This window comes from Nelumbo nucifera, chromosome 3, assembly GCF_055504915.1.
Source record: "Nelumbo nucifera cultivar China Antique chromosome 3, China Antique-T2T, whole genome shotgun sequence".
NCBI classification, from domain to species: domain Eukaryota; kingdom Viridiplantae; phylum Streptophyta; class Magnoliopsida; order Proteales; family Nelumbonaceae; genus Nelumbo; species Nelumbo nucifera.
In genome coordinates this window covers 83,524,936-83,535,102 of record NC_142651.1, presented here as the reverse complement: position 1 = coordinate 83,535,102, position 10,167 = coordinate 83,524,936, and the positions used below count along the sequence as shown (strand labels likewise).

The window sequence follows — 10,167 nt, the reverse complement described above, 5'->3', positions numbered from 1 at the left end:
CTCTTGGATCCGGGCTGGACCTTGCGACCCAGATAGACGCTATCCTTAATTCTTTGCCTCCTTCCTTTAATCCGTTCATCATGAACTATAACATGAATAAGCTGAATGTCAGCGTACAAGAGCTCAGCAATATGTTGCAACGAGCAGAAGAACTGATTAAAAAGGATGAGCCTGTACCTATGCTTGTTGAAGCTAGCAAGACAGGCAAGAGAAAAAGGAAGGCAAAGAAGCCTCAGAAAAAAGCCACTAAGGGTAAGAAGCAGAAGAAAGACAAAGCATTGGATGCCTGTCACTTCTGCAAAAAGACCGGCCACTGGAAAAGGAACTGTCCTGCCTACCTGGAATTCACGAAAGGTAATTTCGAATCTTGTGTTATAGAAACCAATCTATTGGTAGCTTCTGCATCCTGGTGTATTCACTCTACTTGGGGACTACTGCAACTGTTGCAGCCGCGGCCATAGGAACCATGGAGTTACATTTTAGAGAAGGAATTATTGTACTGAAAGATTGTCTTTAAGTACAAAATTTAAGAAGAAATTTGATTTCTGTCTCAAAACTGTGTGCAGATGGTTATTCTGTCTTTTTAGTAATATGATTACTATTAAAAGAAATAACAGATTCATCGCATGTGGGGAACTGGAGAACGGTCTCTATGTTCTACATCCTTCTCTAGAAACTAACATAACTGAAACTACGTCGGCTGAAATCTCCAAGAAAAGAGTCCATGATACAGTTAATCCCACGTGCCTGTGGCATTACCGACTTGGCCACATCGGTGTTGACCGAATCACAAGGTTGGTAAAGGATGGTCCATTGGATTTTATAACTGTAGAAGATCTTCCCACTTGTGAACCTTGCCTACAAGGCAAGATGACGAAACGACCATTTAACGGTAAGCCTGAAAGATGTACAGGCACACTTGACCTTATACATAGTGATGTATGTGGTCCCCTGAGTGTTAGGATACGGAATCAACACGTGTTTTTCATCACCTTCACCGATGATTTTTCACGATATGGTTACGTGTACCTAATGAGACACAAGTCTGAATCCTTTGAAAAGTTAAAAGAGTTCAGACAAGAGGTCGAGAAACAGTTAGGGAGAGAAATTAAAGCCCTTCGATCAGATCGAGGTGGCGAGTATCTCTCTAACGAATTCAGGGACAACTTGAAGGAAAATGGGATAGTATCACAATTCGCTCCTCCTGCTACACCACAACTTAACGGTGTTTCAGAGAGAAGGAATAGGACCTTATTGGATATTGTCTGGTCGCTTCTCATACACTCAGAGTTATCCACATCCTTTTGGGGTTACGCATTAGAGTCTGCGGTTTACGTGCTGAATCGGGTTCCAACCAAATCGGTTCCGAACACTCCATATGAACTTTGGACCAGAAAGAAACCAAGTGTCACACACTTGAAGATTTGGGGTTATCCAACACATGTTAAAAGAACAAGTGCAGACAGGTTGAAATCTAAAACCAGTCGTTGCCTATTAGTAGGCTACCCAAAAGGCTCTGTAGGTTACCTATTCTATGACCCAAGTGAGCAGAAAATGTTCTACAGCCGAAATGCACAGTTCATGGAAATCGATTATATCCTGGACACCCATCGTCAGGAAATAGTTCTTGATAAGGAGAGCTCAGGAGCAGTGGGAGATGTCCCACAAGTTCCAGGTAGTGACCAACCTAGAAGATCCACTAGGGTATCCAGGCCACCAGTCCGTTATGGTTATGACTAGGATAGTTACCTGGTGGAAACCTTGATTAGTGAGGAGGATCCCGTGACTTACGCAGAAGCTATGTTGGACATAGATTCCCAGAAGTGGGTGGAGGCCATGAGAGCAGAGATGGACTCAATGGAGACCAATGGAGTCAGGACTCTAGTAGATCCGCCCTCCGAGGTAAAAGCAATTGGTTGCAAATGGATTTACAAGAGGAAGAAGGGCCCCGATGGTAGGGTTGAGACCTTCAAAGCTCGTCTGGTGGCGAAAGGGTACACTCAGAAAGAGGGCATCGATTATGAGGAAACCTTTTTGCCTGTGGCCATGCTTAAATCCATTAGGATCCTGCTAGCTGTAGCAGCATACCATGATTATGAGATTTGGCAGATGGATGTCAAAACTGCATTATTGAATGGAGATCTTACTGAAGATATCTATATGAAGCAGCCCCAAAGCTTCTTTGCTGCAGGTCAGGAAAACATGGTATGTAAGCTTAATAGATCCATTTATGGACTTAAGCAAGCTTCTAGAAGTTAGAACATCCGTTTTGATTCTGCTGTCAAATCGTTTGACATCAAGCAGAATCCGGATGAACCCTGTGTTTACAGGAAGTACAGTGGAGATAAGGTTACCTTCTTGGTTCTGTATGTAGATGACATTCTACTCATTGGGAATGATGTAGGAATGTTAACTACGGTGAAAGTGTGGCTTTCACAGCAATTCTCCATAAAAGATCTTGGAGAAGCCTCCTAGATACTGGGTCTTCGACTCTATAGAGATAGATCGAAGCAGATAATAGGATTATCCCAATCTGCTTACATTGACAAAATAGTCAAAAGATACAACATGGAAAACTCCAAGAAAGGAAATGTTCCTTTCAGGCACGGAGTCACTCTCTCCAAGAAGATGTCTCCCAAGACTTCTGAGGAGATTGATGGCATGAAAGACGTTCCCTATGCCTCTGCCGTAGGGAGCATCATGTATGCCATGCTATGCACTCGTCCTGACATTGCTCAGGCAGTGAGTGTAGTAAGCAGATTACAGGCCAACCCAGGGCAGGAGCACTGGACTGCTGTGAAAAAGATACTTAAGTACCTTCGAAGGACAAAAGAGTTTTGTCTAGTATTCGACGGTAGCTCACTACAGATCCAAGGGTATACAGATGTTGATTTCCAGTCGGATCTAGATGATAGAAAGTCTACATCTGGATATGTTTTCACGATAGGTTCGTGTGTTGTTTGCTGGAAAAGCAGCAAACAAGGGTCCACTACGGACTCCACGACCGAAGCCGAGTACATTGCCACAAGTGAGGCTGCCAAAGAAGCCGTGTGGATGAAGAAGTTCGTTCACGAGTTGGGAGTAGTTCCATCCAGCACATCATTCATCCCGTTGTTGTGTGACAACAATGGAGCCATTGCTCAGGCTAAGGAGCCTCGAGCCCACTCGAAGTCGAAGCACATCGAGAGGAAGTACCACGTACTGCGGGAGATTGTTGGAAGAGGGGACGTCCTGATTCAGAAGATAGCGTCAGTGGAAAATGTAGCAGACCCATTGATGAAGCCACTATCACAGAAAGTGTTTGAGAAACACGTGCAAAGCATGGTACTCTAGCTTCTACCTGATTAGACCTAAGTGCAAGTGGGAGATGTTGGACAGTTTTGTATGCCCTTAGCTTCAATCAGAATGATGTACTTTATGAGTTTATTATAAATGAATAAAAGTGCATATTTGATTCATGTTTCCATGGTATGTTTCTGTGTAATACACTTAAACTGGACACTTAAGGAGACTCATGTTAGTTTAGAATGTTCGTAGCCAGTGGGTCAGTCTGGGAGACCTATCCTGATAAAGCTGACACTGCTGTGCCACCAAGTCGGTTGGGGTGGCCTGTCTCAGCTGCCAGGGTGAGACCCTAGGCACATACAGTGTAGGATTAATTGAATCTTTGAACTGGACCAGATTTCCAGTATTGCCCTGGACCTTGGAGATTAATGGGCAAAACTGGAAAGTTACACCCAACCCCTAGACTCAATTATGATACTGCACTACGTGTCGGATTGGGCTATCTTATGTACCAATCAATGAGATCCTTAGCGGGGGTCAAAACCTGGGTATGTTGGGACAGTCTGAGAATTCATCTGAGTGGGTGATCAAAGTAACAGGATCAGCCCCTTTGTCGGACAAAGGTAATGATCGGGAATGCACTCTCACTGATGCAAACCAAGACTGCCAGCAGCCGATTTCAATCGTTGAGATTTGTTTTGCAAAATATATTTTATGTGAGATATAAAAGTACATATATATATTATGGTTTCTAAAATGTTTGCAAAAGGTTTCAATTCCCGGGATCCATATAAGCAGAGAGTGCAACACGGTTCCTTGCAGCCTTGGGAGAGGTCCTCTCTTGTCGGGTGTTTGATCATTATGGGCTGAGAGGTTAAGTGTAAGACCATTGAGGTAATACCTGATGGGCTAATCTTGCATCAGACCACAGTCCCTGGGTGTGACAAGGTGGCTAGGACCAAGGACCACTTAGGGTAAGTGTTGGGCCCGTAGAGCCGATTTGATGGGTTTCAGGGGGTGTACCGTCCATAGCAGTGTATTCGGCCAGGCCTTGTTACAAAGGCTAGGCTGAACCCATGTGGCTGATGTGTAGATCAATGTTTGGGTCCCACGCCACACAAGGAAGCCCAACTGGGCAGCAGTTAGGAAGGCTAAGTGAGCACATAAGCTTAATGGGCCTAAAGCCCATTCCGAACTGGACTAATTTAATAAGTTAAATATGGGCGAATTCTGAGATGGATCAGCAGATAGGATAGGGTCTTATCCCCATCTACTCCGAGAGTCCTGATATGATAAGGGTTTATCCTTATCACCTAAGAGGATGTCTGATCCAAATATGATTTGGATCAGCAACTCCTAATTGGATTAGGAGCTGATCCTTTAGGGTTACAAAAGGAGGGGGCAGCAGCCTTTAGAAGACACACATACTCACATCCTCTTCAGATCTGAAATCACAAAAGGAACAATTAAGCAACCCTGCAGAATTCTTTCTTGCCGCCTCCTTGTTCTTGCCACCCAAGTTTGCCAGTTCGATCTCCAATTGTGGGAGAAGTCAAGATTTGATCTTGACATCAGTTCTTTGTGAAAGGATTGATAGGAAGCTGTGCTCACGTGCCATCTTGATGTTTCTTGCGAAGGACAGAGTTCTTGGAGAAGAACACTACTGACTCTGCTCCATCCTACACTGCGCCATCTTCAGTGGTAGCAGTCTTTGGATCCTTCCTTGGGCGTGAACACCTTCGTTGGGAGATATTATTTCTCCGTATCAGGTATAATCCTCTCCTACTGTTTTGTTCTGATCTGGTTCAGTTTATAGTTCAAGATTGATCCTTGAAAATATGATTTTCTAAATAGTGAATGCGATTCCCAGTTGAAGGGAGAGAAAAATTTTTGAAATTTGCCCACCTAATTCTGCAAGATTTGAACATCCATACGATGGATCTCTCATCCCTTCAGAATGTATCTTGTGCCGGGTGTGTGACATCTACGGCTCCATAGGGGAAAACCTGTGTGATGGTGAAAGGTCCAAACCATCTCGATTTCAGCTTGCCCGGGAACAACCGAAGAAGGGAATTATACAACAAAACTTGTGGTCCCCCATGAATATCACGTCTCAACAAGTTCCTATCATGACATCTTTTAGTTCTCTCCTTGTAAACCTTGGCATTCTCATAGGTGGCAAGTCTGAATTCATCCAGCTCATTCAGCTACAGTCGTCTCTTTGCTCCTATGGCCTATGAATCAAAGTTTAAGAAATTTAGTGCCCAATATTCCTTATGTTCCAATTCAATAGGTAAATGACATGCTTTTCCAAAAACTAGCCTATATGGAGACATGCCGATGGGTGTTTTATATGCAGTTCTATATGCCCACAATGCATCATCTAACCTGATTGCCCAATCTTTCCTAGTAGAGTCTACCATCTTCTCCAAGATTCTTTTGAGCTCCCTATTAGCTAATTTGACTTGGCCACTGGTTTGAGGGAGATATGGGGTAGCTAATTTGTGTGTAACACCATATTTTTGGATTAGCCGCTCAAATTGGGTGTTGCGGAAATGAATTCCCCTATCACTAATTATAGCTCGAGGTGTGCCAAATTGGGTGAATAGTTTTTTCAGGAAATGTACTACCCTCCTATAGTCATTAGTGGGTAAAGCCGTGGCTTCCACCCATTTAGACACATAATCAACAACTAGGATGTACTTATTACCAAAAGAATTCGGGAAGGGTCCCATGAAGTCTATACCCCATACATCAAAAATTTCATAAATCAAGATATTAGTGAGGGGCATTTCATTCTGTCGGGAAATGTTACCTGCTCTTTGACATTGGTCACATGTGGACACATAACTAAGAGCATCCTTGAACAAGGTAGGCCAATAGAAAACTGATTGCAAAACCTTGGTTGCAGTGCGGTTGGCTCCGAAGTGGCCTCCCACTTCTCTATCATGGCAGTACCGGAGCACCGACTCCATCTCCTCCTCAGGGACACACCTCCTTATGATCTGATCTGCACATAGCTTGTACAAAAAGGGATCCTCCCACAAATAGTGTTTCACATCAGAGAAGAATTTCTTCTTCTGCTGATATGAAATCTTAGGAGGGATAACATGTCCAACAAGATAATTTGCAAAATCAGCATACCAAGGTGATGAATCTACCTGAATGGAGTAGAGCTGTTCATCTGGAAACTCCTCTTGGATGGTACTGATTGTCTTCTCTTCTAAATCTGCATTATCTAACCGGGAGAGATGATCAGCAGTTAGGTTCTCAGTACCTTTCTTGTCACGGATCTCCACATCAAATTCTTGCAACAATAGGATCAACCTAATCAGCCTTGGTTTTGCTTCCTTCTTGGTGATCAGGTGCTTTAATGCCGAGTGATCGGTATACTCAATGACTTTGGACAAAATCAGATATGAACAAAACTTATCAAAAGCAAAGATCACTGCTAGTAGTTCCTTTTCTGTCGTGGTATAATTCTGTTGGGCTCCATTCAAGGTTCTGCTAGCATAGTAGATTGGTTGAAAGTGTTTGTTCATTCTTTGTCCTAGAACAACTCCTACGGCTGAATCACTCGCATCACACATCAACTCAAAAGGAAGTGTCCAATCCGTGCTATCATGATTGGTGCATTGATCAGCTTGTCCTTCAGAATGTTGAATGCTTGTAGGCATTCAAGTGTGAATTCAAAGGCCACATCTTTCTGAAGCAAAGTGGACAATGGCTTAGCTATCTTGGAGAAATCCTTGATAAATCTTCTGTAGAACCCGGCATGTCCCAAGAAGCTTCTCACAACTCAAACTGATATTGGTGGTGGCAACTTTTCAATTGTCTCCACCTTGGCTTTGTCAACCTCAATACCTCTCTGTGAAATCTTATGCCCAAGCACGATGCCTTCTTGCACCTTGAAATGGCACTTCTCCCAATTCAGCACTAGATGTGTCTCCTTGCACCGCCTAAGCGCCTTCTCCAAGTTGTTCAAGCATGCATCAAATGAAGAGCCAATGACTGAGAAATCATCCATGAAAACCTCCATGAACTTTTCAACCATATCAGAAAAAATTGGCATCATACACCTCTGAAAAGTTGTTGGAGTATTACACAACCCGAATGGCATTCTCCTATAGGCAAAGGCACCATAAGGGCAAGTGAAGGTGGTCTTCTCTTGGTCTTCCGATGCAATTGGAATCTGATTATAACCTGAATACCCATCTAAGAAATAGTAATACTCATGTCCGGCCAGCCTCTCTAACATTTGGTCAATGAATGGGAGAGGGAAATGATCCTTGTGTGTGGCTTCATTCAGTTTTCTATAGTCAATGCACACTCGCCACTCAGTGACGGTTCTAGTCGGTATGAGTTCATTTCTTGTATTCGGTACCACGGTCATGACACCTTTTCTTTGGCACTACATGCACGGGGCTCACCCATGGACTGTTAGAGATAGGATAAATGATCCCGACATCTAGTAGCTTGATGACTTCGGCCTTCACCACCTCTTTCATATTCGGGTTCAGGCATCTTTGAGGCTGAACTGGAGGGCTTGCATCCATCCTCCATCAGAATTCTATGAGTGCATATAGATGGGTTGATGCCCTTGATGTCGGCTACCTTCCAAGCCAAAGCTGTCTTATGTTCCCGTAACACCCTCAAGAGTTTTTCTTTTTGCAAAGGGTTCAAGGCTGCTGATGTGATTACCGGTAGGGCTGATGGTGCCTCTAAGAAAGCATACTCCAAATGTGGTGGAAGTTGCTTCAGTTCAAGGGTGGGTGGCTCTTGGGTTGAAGGCTTGCTTGTTGGCTTTGGCGGTCTGTCCAAGCTTTCCAACTTGAGGAATCCTTTCCCTTGAAACTGTGGGTTGGCATTCAGGTATGCTGCCATGCTTGGAATCTCTTCATTTTCTTCCCTTGCAGCTCCTCCCTCTTGTATGCAAAGCTCAAGAGGATCGGCCAACCTACTAACCTGAAAGCAATCATCAACCGCATAAGCAATAACATCAATCATGTAACAAGAATCATCACTAGAGGGTGCATGTTTCATAGCATCAGACATTTTAAAAATTATTTCCTCATCTTGGATCCTAAGGCTGAGTTGCCCTTGTTAGACATCAATCATTGCCTTCCCCATAGCTGGGAAAGGTCTCCCTAGGATAAAAGGAACATCAACATCCTTTTGCATGTCTAATACAATGAAATCAACTAGAAAGATGGATTTATCAACTTTAACAAGCACATCTTCTATGATTCCCCTAGGATGCTTGATGGATCTATCAGATAATTGCAATGCAACTCTAGTGGGTTTGGGGTTCACCCAATCCTAGTTTCTTAAAAACCGAATATGGCATCAAGTTTATACTAGCTCCTAAATCACACAATGCCTTATCAATTTTCAAATTGCTAATAGTACAAGGGATAGCGAAACTCCTTGGATCTTTTAGTTTCTGGGGCAGCTTGTTGTGGAGAATTACTGAGCATTCTTCATTGAGTGCAACAATAGCTACATCTCCCAATTTCCTTTTATTTGCCAATATCTCTTTCAAGAATTTTGCATAGTGTGGCATCTGGGCTAAAGCATTAGCAAAAGGGATGTTAATATGTAAACTCTTAAACACTTCAAGAAACTTACCGAATTCCCTTTCCAATCTGTGTTGCTTCAGCCTATTCGGAAATGGTACTTGCGGCTATTGGTTTCTCTCATTCTTCGGTTCAAATTGCTCTTCCTCCTTCTTTTCAGTTTCAAGGGTTGCATCTACCTTGTTTTCAGCCCTTGCTTTCTTCTCCACTTTTGGCAGCTCCTTACCACTTTTCAAAGTGATAGCTTGCACTTGCTCCCTTGGGTTCACTTCAGTATTGCTGGGTAGAGTGCCCGGTACTCTTGCTGAAGTAATTTGTGCCAACAGCCTGACTTGATTCTCCAAGTTCTTTATTGATGCTTCTTGGTTCTGAAATCTTGTTTCAGCACTAGCTATGAACTTGGTTATCTGCTCCTCTAGGTTAGATTTCTTCTCCGGCTGATTGAAGTTTTGGGGGAAAGGCTTCGGCATATTCTGATTTGGCCATGACTAATTCGGGTGGCCCCTCCATCCGGGGTTAAAGGCACGAGGGTACTAATTTCCTTGCTGCTTTGGAAAGTTGCCAACAAAGTCTACCTGCTCCGGGGACAGCATAAATTGATTGCCAACTTGACATTCAGTGCTGATATGACCTCCTTCACACCAATCACAAGTCACGGACTGAACATGCATGGTTGCCATCTGCATCTCATCTATCTTTTTGTTGAGTGCACCTATTTGTGCAGATATAGTTGTATAGGTGTCCACATTGTGAAGACTTTGCTACCGCCTAACTTGTGCTCTCTCGGAGTGCCATTGATAGTTGTTTGCAGCCATCTCCTCTATGAGTGCATGGGCAACTTCAGGGGTCTTGTTGTTGATGGAACCCCCGGCTGCCGCATCCATAATGGTCTTGTTGGCTTCGGTCAGCCCATTATAGAAGGTTTGCACTTGCAGCCATATGGGAAGTCCATGATGAGGGACCTTCCTTAACAGATCCTTGTAGCTTTCCCATGACTGATACAATGATTCTCCATCTTGCTGAAAGAAAGTGGTGATGTCATTCCTCATCTTTGCTATCTTGGATTGAGGAAAATATTTGGAGAGGAATCGGCTAGCCATTTCATCCCATGTTGCTATAGATCCATCTAGCAAAGAATTCAGCCAAGTCTTGGCTTTGTCTTTCAATGAAAATGGCAACAACATGAGCCTAACAGCATCATCACTCACCCCATTGTGCTTGAAAGTATCACAAATTTCCAAGAAGTTGGCTATGTGAGTGTTCGGGTCTTCATGAGCCATGCCACAAAACTGAACCGCATTTTGTA

At 43.5% G+C, this 10,167-nt stretch overlaps 1 non-coding gene across 1 annotated transcript; it reads left to right on the top strand.

The window, feature by feature from the left end:
* The first annotated feature begins 9,806 nt into the window (after window positions 1–9,806).
* Window positions 9,807–9,913, top strand: LOC148801425 (small nucleolar RNA R71). Its single transcript, XR_016084884.1, has one exon. It is a non-coding gene; the product is annotated as a small nucleolar RNA R71 (small nucleolar RNA).
* Window positions 9,914–10,167: the final 254 nt, after the last annotated feature.